This window comes from Magallana gigas, chromosome 4, assembly GCF_963853765.1.
Source record: "Magallana gigas chromosome 4, xbMagGiga1.1, whole genome shotgun sequence".
Taxonomy (NCBI): Eukaryota; Metazoa; Mollusca; class Bivalvia; order Ostreida; family Ostreidae; genus Magallana; species Magallana gigas.
The window spans coordinates 38,583,264-38,597,172 of record NC_088856.1 but is presented as its reverse complement, the minus strand read 5'-3'; the positions used below and the strand labels follow the sequence as shown (position 1 = coordinate 38,597,172).

The 13,909-nt window shown below is 33.9% G+C and overlaps 1 long non-coding RNA gene across 1 annotated transcript in view; it reads right to left on the bottom strand.

The window, feature by feature from the left end:
* Positions 1-13,909, bottom strand: part of LOC117683041 (uncharacterized) — a 139,097-nt gene that overhangs the window by 31,988 nt on the left and 93,200 nt on the right. The window lies entirely within an intron of this gene.

The window sequence follows — 13,909 nt, the reverse complement described above, 5'->3', positions numbered from 1 at the left end:
AAAAGATAATGCCGAATTACCGATAGAATGAATTGTATTTCAGTACTTTTTTGATACATCAGATTTTGCTTAATTTTCGCAGGTAAACAGTTAACTGTTTGATTTACCGAAGTCTCTGTTTGATTTGATACGTAAAAATCACGAAATACAGACGATAGTTCCCAGGTTACAAAGCATAAATAATGAAAACGAAACGAAAATCAGAACAAGCTAACACCAACGTCATGTGTGAAAACTGTCAACGCATTGAAATATTTAGCCTCAATTTACTTCACAAAATCGGCACCAATATATTTTGCATGTTTCAAAAATTTCCCTTCATTCGCGAACTGTTGCACAACAAGCAAATTCATCATAGTCAGATCGACCCTTTTTCGTATAATGTCATGGCTGCTTTAAACAAAGAACCTCGTTTTAGATGTATGGAATACGAGTCTTGGTAAAATGGGTACGCAAACCCGGGCCGTGGCAAACTAAAAGCCGGGGCAGATCGGCAATCGTCAATTCCAAATACGCATTATTTTGCAGCAATATTTACAGCAAATATAAATATACTGGTCCATCAAATATCCTGAAATTTTAATGAGATTGGCAGATTAATAACTGCCAATCTTTTGTTTTGCCCAGGCCAAGTCTTGTCTACCCATTTTACCGGATGCCGAATCCGAAGCTATTAAACTGATTGAAACACGCCTTTCCTTTATTATTATTTTCGTAATAACTCAGATTTGAAACAGAATTAGACCTTAATTTTTGCAATTTATATTTTCCTTCCCATAAGGATAATTTATGCTAAACTACGTTGAATTGGAATCAGTAGTTCTTGAGAAGAAGATTTTTAAAAATGCACCCCCCTTTTTCTACAGTTTCAAGGTTTTCTCCGCTTTGGATACAGATCGGACTTTTATTTCTGCAATTTATATTCGCCCTCCCATAAGGATGCTTTGTGGCAAATTTGGTTGAAATTGGATAAGCGGTTTTAGAGAAGAAGTTCAAAATGTAAAAAGTTTACAGACGGACAGACAGACGGACAGACGGACGGACAGACGGACGGACGGACGGACGACGGACAAAAAGTGATCAGAATAGCTCACTTGAGCTTTCAGCTCAGGTGAGCTAAAAACGATGCAGAATCGTGAAAAAATTCTAGGAAATCTGTATCCGTTGCCAATGCTAAATGATGCAAGAAGGCTGTGACGGACCTCATATGATACATATTCATTATTATATTCTCTAAAAAATAACATGGGCAAAACAACTTCTTGACAAAAAATATTTTCAAAAATTTGGTCTATCGATCACAAGCGGCGGCTAGAAAGTGATTTACTCTAGTAATTCATAATACGTTCATAACAATTCCTTGCCGCCCATTGTTCAATACTGGACCATAACAATTTGTAAAACATGACTACCGTGAATACAACATTTTCCCGCTATACTGACGAAACGCGGGAAAATACAATTATTCTGCATTCAAACAAATGCTATACTAAAGGCACTTACAATTTTGGTCACGCTCAGGGACATTTGTGGCAATACAACACATCTAGTTTGCATGTAAATATGTTTATTTAGTTCCTTAAAGATGGTTAAATCGAATTTTAAGAAATTAAAAGAAAACGAAAATTACCCCCATATGTTTTTTAAGGTCCATTTAAGCATAACACCTCTCGTAAACAACAATAAAACAATATTTGTTCATGATTCATGAGGGTTAAATGATTATGAAGGTAGCGATTATTGCAGAAAAAAATACGGAATCCGCTAAATGCAAATGACAAGCTTAAGGGGGCGTTTCGAGAAAGAAGTCTTTGGATTTAATTTATTTCATAACATTGAATTATCATATAGAATATTACAACTCTCTCTCTCTCTCTCTCTCTCTCTCTCTCTCTCTCTCTCTCTCTCTTCAATGCTGACGTTCTATAGTGCTCGGAACTTCATGCAGTAAATTTTATAGTGAAATAATAATACTTTCATTCTCACTTACATGTGGGAAAGAATTTTTTGTGATATAAGAAAATTCCGATATTCTTCAGATGATATTTGATTTCAATTTCCGTCAATTTCCATTAAAATTGACACCTCTTTATTTCCAACAATTTCTTTTAAAATTTAAAACTCCTAATTTCCAACAATTGCAAGAGCTGTCAAACAACCATTATCTGAAGAATATCGGATTTATAAAAAAAAATCTGGGCATTCTTAATTGTCAAGAACTAAAATTTTTAAAACCAGTGAGAAGGGGTTATATTTATTGGCACATGATTTAAATATTTAATAGATCTATATTTAAAGATTCTAAATAAAGCAAATCTATGCTGATCCAATAAATGTGTAGTTCAGTTTTAAAAAGTTAATGTATTTAAATCGCATATTGAATCAAATAAAATAACAATACCATATAAACTACTAACCAAAAACTAAGAGTTTTAATACCTGTATATTTAATAGATAACTCTTCAGTAATAAAATTATTCTATTTATTTACGAATTAACATACACAGGTTTACATGAATAATATATACTCCAACGTACACTGTAGATACCAGTCATTGTACACTATCACTGTGTTGTTGTTATAGTGTCTCACAACACACACACAGTACATAATTATTGTATGGACATATATGTACATATATAATGTTCACTGTAGATACTTGACCACTGTCACTGTGTTGGTACCACTTTGTCCCACCCGGAGAGTGTTCTCATCATCCACACACACACTAAATGGATACTTTTTCCCGTTTTCATCCATGAGTGGTATAGACAAGAACTGACCGTCCTGATCCAGAAGATGAACTGAGCCACTGCTAAAATCACACACCAGGATGTGACCGAGTACATCAGTACATATTCCCACGGGATTAAACCCTGGCCCCAGACCTGTGTAGGAGAACCTGTATTGTCCTGATTTATCCACCACCACTACGGCATCTTTTTCATAGTCTGATACACAGACATCACCATTGATGTTTTCTGTGATGTAGCTCAGATCACTATACAAACCCTGTCCTTTGTTGTCTCTCTGTATGTTCTGTATTTCTGTCCCTGTCTTGTTGTACCTGGTGACTTTAGAGGGCTCTCCACCCTTTACCATCCCCACCAGTATGTCCCCGTTGATGTGGGTGGCGTATAAACTAACTGGTATCCAGTCTCCTGTTTTAATGAATTGAGTGATTATATTATCCGGTGTTATCCTATTGATGACTTTGTTGCCTGTGTCTGTATAGATCAGATCCCCGTCCTGTGTGACTGTGTGGAAGCCATGTCTACCACTGGTTTGTATTTTCTGTAGCTGATTCCCCTGTAGATCTGTTTGGACAAGGTTACCTTTACTATCACTGACCCAGAGTCTGCCTAATTTACCCCGAGATATATGAAATACATTGTAAACACCTGGTACTGTGTACTCCCTGACCTTGGTGACAGAGGAAGACAGAGACAGTGTTTGTTTCATGTCAGATTTCTCTCTGTCATGTTTTCTCTGTTTCCCTGTAGATTTAAACTGAATAGAGACAATCTCCATGGGTTTTATTTTTCTGTTCTCTGGTTTAATGTTAGGAACAGTTATTCTACCCAGTAGTTTGGCAACATCTTCCTTGCTGTATTGACCAGCAGTAAAGACGGGTGGGACTGGTTTGGATGTCTCAGGTATGGGTCGTATAATCAAGCTTTCTGGTTTCAGAGCAAATGTTAATTGTTCTATGTTTGAGGGAGATAAGTAACCATAATATGTTTGGATTAAATCATTGAGATAGTAGATGTACTTATTTATTTCTTGGTTTTGACCGTTTAATGTTTCTAATAATGACTGTTCTATTTTGTAGACTTGTTCTATTTTATCTGATGTGACTGTGTTTACCAGTTTTTTCACAGGCTCAGCTTCAGCCTTCATGGATGTTCTTATACCCTCCATAATCTTCTTTATTTCTGTTACATCTCTCGCTATTTCCTTTTTCAGATCTTGAGAAGTAGGCTCAAAATAGCTTTGAATTTTAGTAACTTCTACGTTAAAAGACAAACATTTTTCAGTAAAGAACATTTCTAGGTCGGTAAACACATGACCGCGATGTTCTTTAGTTGTTGCACATTTATAGCAAAGGGGAATTTGGCATTCCTCACAGAGAAGATCTATGTCTTTTGTGGGGTGGATCTGGCATTTCTGCATCGGAAGCTGACGTTTGCGTTGTTTGTACAGTACTACTTCGTGGCCCTTGGTTTCTGGACTTTTTTGATGTTCATCTCTGCATTGTTCACACATAGGTTGATGGCAATCATTGCAGTAAAACTGACAGTTCTTCTCGCAGTCTTCAGTGCCACACACCAAATAATGCTGGACGTCGGGTGGTATTTGGGATTCAGATAGTGCCATCTGAAATCATAAAAGTGCAATGCAGTTAAAGGAAGCTGCACATAACATGTATTATTTTTTGCTTTCAAGAAACATTCAGAAGACAATCATTTCTCCCTGCCCCTCCCCCTCCCCTAAACTTATACACACAAACGATATGCAAGCAAATGTTTAATCTCAGAACAGTGGATGGGCATTTTGACATCTACCAAGAATTTGTCAATTCCTTATCATTAGTAACTTTTTTTATTTTGGCTAGATATCTTTGGTGCTTAACTGAAACTTGATATATTTCGTTACGAAAGATACATAATCATGCGTGGATCCAGCAAATTTTTCCAGGGGTCGGGGGGGGGGGTCCTGGAAAATGAAAATTTATTAAATTTACATAGAAAAAATTATCGCAAATATGCCTTGGACCACCCCTGGCAAACGCCGCCCCCCCCCACTCCCCACGGATTAGGAATTTCATGATTTTGGGTTTATTAATATTTCTTGATTTAATTTTTTTTAGCTATAGGGAATTTTATTTTTTCCTAGGTACATGTATGGATTTTTTTTTGGAGTTATAGGTATACTACACCCCTCTCCCCCCGTCCCCCACGGATTAGGAATATCATGATTTTAGGAATTGGGCTTTTGTTTTTGCTGGTCAAGATTTCTGATGATTAGTGTAGCCCCCTCCGACTTTCAATTCGGACCCCCCCCCCCTTCCGGAAATATTTTCAGGATCCGCGCATGTACAACAGTTGGTTAACGTATTAATACAGTTTTTGTAAACACCCCCCCCCCAAAAAAAAAAAAAACAAACAAAACAAAAAAATAAAAAAACAAAAACAAAAGAAAAACAAAACAAAACAAAAGAAAAACAAAAACACACCAAAACTGGGTGAATTTACAAGACATTGCGAGTTTGATAGATTCATGCCCCTATGTTTATAAGCAGCCACTACTTTCGGTTCAGTAATAAGAATCTATACATAACATTGTTGATCGACTTAATAATCTTGAGCTTAATCCAATATTTACAGAAGCGATTGTATATATCATATATATGTCAACGTTTTTACATCATTAGATATCCCTACATGTACACTTATGCTAACTTACCGTGTGTATCAATGTGACCTTTAAGTTTTTTCAGCCATAATCGGGTGGATGACGCCCTGATCATGAGATTGAATGAGAGAATGCGAGACTTGTGTAATTTACTTCCTGGTTGTAAGACCTCCTCCTACCTTGAATAATCAATCAAACGTAATGCACGAAGGGACCCGATGTCTTTGTGATATGGGGGCTATAATATCGGAATTTGTTTTGTGTATAGGTTATGCAAGTTAAAAAAATTATATAGAACAACGATACACAGAGAATGCATGCCCGGATCAAACAAAAATTCCAAGAAGGGGTTGGAGTTTAAGGCCATTTTTTGTATATACATCTCAGTGGATTCGTAAGCAAATTGAGAGGGCGGGGGGGGGGGGGTGGCTAGACTTTACAAAATTCTTGACAACACGAAAATATGGTTATGGTTCTCTTTAATTTTAAGAAAAGTGTGTGTGGGGGGGGGGGGGGGGTTAAACCCCCGAGCCCCACACCACCTCCTGGTTCCGACGCTAAAGCATCTTAACAATGTGTATATATAACTATATTGCACAGGAATATGATAAACAATTTCAATAGAGTTTTAAATGTATAAGGATAATTGACACCTCTTTGACTTATTGTTTCCTTCACTTACCTTCTTTGATATTGATGATCCATTCGATTGTTTGATTAAAAAGTCCATAAGATGTTTACCCCCAACGACTGATCACTAAAAAACCACTTTTGTACCTGGCATGCGTCTCAAGCCACGAATGAAGTTTAAGAAGAAAATAATAATTAAACATTGGAACATCTGTAGGATTGATTTTACGTTACTTTTTTGTCCCCCGCCGCAACGCGGTGCGGGGACATAGAAATGCCGGGCGTCCGTCCGTCCGTGTGTCCGTGGGTCCGCGTGTCCGTGGGTCCGTGCGTCCGTGTGTCCGTCCGTCACACTTTATTGTAAGCGCTCTGTTTATACCACTAATACCTTGGTCAAGTTCGAAAATCAGCAATGGTCGATACTTTTTGTTGGAATGATGGGACTTTGACCACAAAAATGACTCAGTTTTATCCAAGAATTGACCTTTTAAGCGCTCTCATGCCTACAAATTTTGACGGATTTTCATTAAATTTATACCAAATGTTTATTCTACTAATACCTTGGTCAAGTTCGAAAATCAGCATTGGTCGATACTTTTTGTTGGAGTTATGGGACTTTGACCACAATAATGACTCCGTTTTATCTAAAAATTGACCTTGTAAGCGCTCTCATGCCTACAAATTTTGACGGATTTTCATTAAATTTATACCAAATGTTTATACTACTAATACCTTCAGTTGGTCAAGTTCAAAAATCAGTATTGGTCGATACTTTTTGTTGGAGTTATGGGACTTTGACCACAATAATGACTCCATTTTATCCAAAAGTTGACCTTGTATGCGCTCTCATGCCTACAAATGTTGACGGATTTTCATAAAATTTATAACAAATGTTTATATCACTAATACCTTGGTCAAGTTCCTAAATAGCATTGGTCGATAGACTTGATACTAGTATACTGCTTGACCGGCGGGGGACCCCGGAATTCTATTCTTGTTGATATTTGAATTAGGAAAAATTATGAAACCGATCTTTTGTTGATGCAAGTTCGAAAACGTGTTGAAGATGTGGTTATTACATGCCTATGCATGTACATACATGAACAACGTGTAATATAATATAATATAACATTACACACATTATATATATATATATATATATATATATATATATATATATATATATATATATATATATATATATATATATATATATATATAAATTCAAAATAACCCCCTGCCCCATCCTCCCGGGAAAAAAACTTCTAGAATTGCGCATGTGCCTGTATTCTATGCCTTACTGCATTCTGATTGTTTAGAAATTTTTTTACGTTTTTGTGTTTATCAACGAACATGGCACGGTTTTGAACGAGGGACATACCAATCCGAATTTCTAAATCAAAATTTAAATAAAACTCAATAAAATACAATTAGATAAAATAAAACTACTATTTCACTGTTAATATTGTTTTTTTACTTGGTTTTTACCCAAATCCCCTCCCATTAAAAAGGAAGTTGGGAAAGCCAGCTCCTTCAAACTTCAATATTCTTTAGGTTAAATTTATTTTGAGAAAGAAAAAATAGGAAAAGACACCCTATTGCCTAGACAACCCCCCCCCCCCCCCTTCCTCTCAAGTTACTTACCTACACGAATTCGGTTCATTAAACAAGAAAAAAAAAGGAATTTTATACACTAGATATTTCATTGAAATAAAGACAAAGAATAATACGACAGTCGTATAAATTACCATGCAATATATGCAACGTGATCAAATAAGACATTTAGTTTTTTACAATCACCAACTTTATCCAATAAACTTACAACTCGCAAACACATGTTCAAAGGAAACCCCACGTGTATAGTTGCTTGTTCGTGGCTATATTTAGCACGGTTCAACTACGTTCCAGTGACAGACGTCATCGGGATCTTTTTTTTTTACAAACTCCTGATTTAAAGCTACACGTCCCCCTAGTTGGCGCGATGCAAGTTTCATCTGTCTTGGGTGGGGCTTGATTTACTATTGGAATAGTCGAAGTTCTGGAAGTGAACACCTTGAAATAGAAAATATCCCGTTCAATTATTTTATTCACACTTAAAAGAAACCTAAAGCTGGAGTTATGTCCGGAATTTCCAAAATATATGTAAGATTTATCTTTGTTAATGTTATGAGGGAAAATGTACCACATCAACCGTAAATATTGTAGTTAATACAGTATTTCACTAACCTTGCATCCGCAATCTATATTCTGAAGTAACGAGGAATAAATAGGCTTCCAGAACTTGACTCCGGCACAGGGTGCCGCTCTCAACGCTGTTTCATCTTTGTATCCTGCACATAGAATTATAAAACGTAGGAATTTCAATTGTAACATTGTTTAGTAAAATGTTTTGCTAAGCCCTTTTTAAAACCATTGCTTTTTTCGTAAAGAAAATCAATAATAACTGTAAACTTAATATCTTTAAGGGGTAAACTGTATCCAATGTCTTTCATGTACAATCACAATATAAGATGAAGCTGTGTGATCCATGTATAATCTGACCGGATATGAGCTAGTCCTGATCTAGTTTTAGTTCCTGGGGACCACAGGAATGGGCGGGGCCTGGAGTACTAATCAGTACTCTGTTTCCAAACATGAACATTTCTTGACCCTGCAGAAAGAAGGAATTTTATCATTCCGATTTTTATAGGAAGGATATTATATAATAAAGTGTATTTCAATTGACAAATAACATATACATGCTCATTAAAATTTAAATGTCCTTGATTTTTATTCGAAATTCATAAAAAATTAAAATCATTTCTTTCGGCTTTATACGTAAAACAATTTCTGCACGTATACTTATAGCAGTCACATGTTACACTGCACGAAACGTGACGTTTAATCACAAATTAAACTCCTATTAATTCCCATTTTATACGTGAAATTTAGACAATTATTTGCGGATTTAATTTTCAATTTTATGTGGAGTTTACTTGAAGTTTTCTGTGGCGTAAAATTCTTATCATAAACGCCGAACTTTAATGACATTTAATATACAATTAAATGCAAAGTAAACTACAAGTAAAAAGTTATTTAAACTTCATTATGCGCGAAATTTAAAACATGATTTTACACCATTTTACGTCGAGTTTTAAGTTTAATCACTCATTTTACTCGACTTATATTCCACATATAAATGTTTATTATATCGAATTTTACGTCCAGTTTCAAGTTTAATCTAATCATTTTACGCAACTTAAATTCAAGATTTAAATGTTTATTATACCCAATTTTACGTCAAGTTTCAAGTTTATTCCCTCATTTTACGCAAATTAAATTCCATATTCTAAAATTTTTATTATAAACGCCTAATTTTAATGACATTTAATATACAATTAAACTCAAAGTAAACTACAAGTAAAAAGTTATTTAAACTTCATTATGCGCGAAATTCAAAACATGATTTTACACCATTTTACGTCGAGTTTCAAGTTTAATCACTCATTTTACTCGACTTATATTCCACATATAAATGTTTATTATACCCAATTTTACGTCAAGTTTCAAGTTTATTCACTCATTTTACGCAAATTAAATTCCATATTTAAATGTTTATTATATCGAATTTTACGTCGAGTTTCAATTTTATTCACTCATTTTACTCGACTTATATTTTACATTTTAATGTTTTTTATACCCAATTTTACGTCGAGTTTTAGTTTAATTTACTCATTTTACATCGACTTATATTCTACATTCATGTGTTTTTATTGTACCTCACTTTACATTGAGGTTTAAGAACTACATGAAAGTACATGCAAGTCATTTTCCAAAATTCAACATTTGTTTAAATTGTTGACTTATTTTAAGGATAGTAACATTGTTTTTATATTATTATTGAAAAGACATATCCACGTACATGTAGCAGAGCAGCTTAATTACCAATAGAGTCTAAGGATGAAAGAATATGGAGGATTGTTGTCATAGAGCCAATTTATTTGTACAAAGTTCTTCAGTGCATGGAAAATGTAAATCTCATTCACAAAAATACAACAAAGCGATGAATGGTTCATCTTTTGTGGCAAAATCTCAACCTGGATTCCCAATATCCCTGGATTAAATAAATACCAAGTTTTTGATACGTGAATGGCAAAATAATAATTAATGGTATTTAAAGATGCACAATTGGTGCATATAAAATGTTTCTTTAAAAAAAATGCATTTGAAAACATAAAAGCATGAATGCTTATTCTTTATCAACATTAATCAATCTAATCATTTCATATTAAATACACAATTCCTTAAAAAAAAAACCCAAAACAATGAAACTGATATAGTCAACATTATCTTTATAAACTTATAATTATCAAGAAGTCTTAAAGTAGATAATTATCAATTAAAATATGTGGGCTTATCCCGTACTAAATGGACATGAATTCAAAATTGGATGGCACACTATTCACAAGGAACCTTTAATCAACCATGATTTCAAAATGCCTCATTTATTTATATCAATTTTTAAGAAAAATTGAGGAGAGGATACATGTAGGCTGTGCATGTTTTCAAATCTTTATTGAAATTGGTAAATGATATATGATTAAATCCAAATAAAAACTCACAATGATACCAAAGTCATACAAATTTTAAAAAATAATTTCTATAGGACATGGGGGAGGATCTGAGAATAGAGTGTGTCTAATCGGGAAAAACTATCATCAACAATGTATATATACAGAATATTTCAATACACCAGTTATATAGCTTAGGAAATCGAAATTAAATTTATGTTTCATGAATTAAGTTTTAATTTTTTAGTATAATTTTTTTTTCGTAATGTGTCATATTTTCACATCATTAATAACAACCCCCAAACAATATAAAGAATTAAAAAAAAATTGTTTTTAAACATTTTCTTTCATAACATCAGAATTGAATGTATATGACAACATTGAGGAAAATATTAAACCAGGGAATTGTTTAAGAAAGAAATGTAATTTACATAATGATTTTATACCCACAAATATTTATCTAATTGAAACCATTGCTCAAGTTTGTAGAATATCTAATTAAAACAGTACAACAAGATTAAAGCAGACCTCCAGGCAGGAAAGATAATGATTCATTGTTACTGTAATAGTTTATATCTTATAAATTTATAATGGAATTTACACTGTTGAAAATAAGAGGTATAAAAGTAAAACTGGCATGACTTTATCTACAACTTTTTGACTGGAGTATCTGCTATAACCTTGTTTAACTGTAGGATCATTTATACAAACACCCACTCATGCCCATCTCTGAGAGTGGGTTTGGTCTTTCAGAGGGGTTATTGCCCTTGACTCTTTTTATTTTCTGTCTTCGAGAGCGACTTGACTGGGTTTTCTCGATCTTGGAGTCCAGCTCTGCAATGATCCCGCTGAACTCCTCAGATCTCCACGGTTTGACAGTAAAGAAAGAGTCCTCATCACTATTCCCCTCTTCCTCCGAGGACATGTACGTAATGACCATGGCATCACGGACACGCCTCTTTTTCTCTTCATCCCAGCCAGTTTTTTTCTCGATCATGGATGTTCTCCACTGCAATTTCGACAAAGAAAAATATAAATGCAATAGGAGGAAAAAATCTACACCACATGCAAATAATATGAAGAATTCGTTCTCTTCACTATAAAAATACAATTAGTAAATGTACAAGCAATCTTTGTTGACAGCTGTAGTATGCAATGTTTTAATTAAGCTTAAAATCTTTGAAATTTTATACACCATATGGCTAAAAAATAAACTGAAATCAACTTATCTATTCATTATAGCATAAGCTACAAGAAATGCATTTACCTTTTTTCTTCTGCTATAATGAAGCATTTTCATTTTGTGCTTGTATACTTTTCCTGTAGACTCTTTTTTTGAGATATGGAGTCAAAGTACTTCCCCACAGCAGCTAAAAATTAAAATAAAGGGTACATACACACAATGTACATTGAAAGGAAATATAATATAAATACATATATCACTGATCATAATTAAGATCAACATCAAAGCCCACAGGTTTTTTCTCCGTTACACTGCGTTCAACCAATGGGCAGTGTGTATGAGAGAGAGCAATTGGTTTCCATGATGAATTAATACATGTAATTAGAATGAGTATAAGCATAACATTATGTGAAATAAATCTGTATAGAGTAATTTTGGATGAATAAGAAACCATCTCAATACTAAAAGTATGCAGAAGCAATTCATTAAAAAACAAATTGTTTGAAGTGTTGTCAAAATTAATGTATCTTGTATGTATATATTACATGTACTTGAACATCATGACTTGGATTACACCATCCTGAACCTCAGGGTAAAGTCCCTTCACAAAGCGCCTTATCGCTTCGGTTGTCTCCTTATTTTCATCAGATGAGACCCTTTAAGAATTTATATAATTGTGTCAATTCAAGATTTTCCCAATGTAATACTCCAACAATTAAAAATAAAAATTACTTAAGTTTTGTTATAGATATAATTATATATGTAAATAAGAAATTAACATTATTATTATAGATAACAGTCTTTAACATTCTTTACATTTAAATGGCATTGTTTGTGAAAGAGTAAGCACTGACATGGATGGTTTGAATTTTTAAGAACTTATTAATGTAGATATGAAAAAAAAATCGTTTTACTACATTTTTTGTCTGCCATTTTGGTCACCCATTCTTCCGAACCATCTTCTATAGCATGCTTGTATGCATAATGAACTGCTGTCTGTTGGTAAAAAAGTGATAGGCATAAGGACTCAACTTTTTAAGTTTTCACATGCATGTAATTTAAGTCATGTTATCATATCAAATTTATAAAAAAAATAAGAATTATCTGTCGTTGCTTCTTATGTTGACAGAGCCAAAAGTAGGTAGAATGATGCAATATCAAATGAAAAGAGTTGCTTTACATCTTAAAAGTTTATCTTTTTACTGCATAAATAAATCACATTTACATATAAGCTTACTCTGATTCTTGGAATTATGGAAGGTTTTGGCTCTTCCTTCCTTCTACAGTCTTTTACCCTTACCAAAATGAATTGTTTGCGGCAAATTTGCAGGAGACTTGCCGCAAAATTTTGGCAAACTGATTAGTTTACCAGAAAACCTTAGAACTTGTTTGCCGATCTTTGCCAGAAGTAGCAAACTTCTGGTAAACCTCTTATATTTTGCCAGAAGTTTTCCAGACACCCAATTATGTTTGCAGCTTCTTCGCCAGTAGTGGCAAACTTTTGGCAAACTCCTAAAAATTTGCCAGAAGTTTACCACAAACATTTCTTTTTTCTCTTTTTTTTTTACTTCCTGAGCTTGCCAAAGCTTTACCAGAAATAAGACATATACAATTTCATACACATTCAGCACAACTTTAAGACTGTCAATTATAATGAATTGATTTTATAATTTTGTATATTTGTATAGAGAAAAAATATATCTAATTAATATTTTCGGATTTAAGTTTTATTCTAAGATAGTCTCGATAAAAATGTTTATTATTACGAAAATAAGATCAACGTTAATCGCATGATGCTTCATAATGACCCCCCCCCCCCCCCCCCGACCCCACGTATTACCTGAACACCAATCTGTCTGTTCCTTTGTTATGCTATATTCTTTTTTCCTACGTTCAAATATCAGTCAACTTGGATTTGAGTATCTAAACCGCTTGATGTTGAATCATGTAGATTGAAGAATTTTCCGTAACGTTTTGCTGTTCAGTGTTTGTTTCTGCTTTTACTTTTGTTTCAATGTTAGCTACGCGCGCGTTGATTGGTCGATCAATAGCTAGCCGCCAATTTTCACATTCGATGCTGCCATGTTGTCTGCCATCACCGAGATGGTAAAATGAATGAAAATAAGGGAA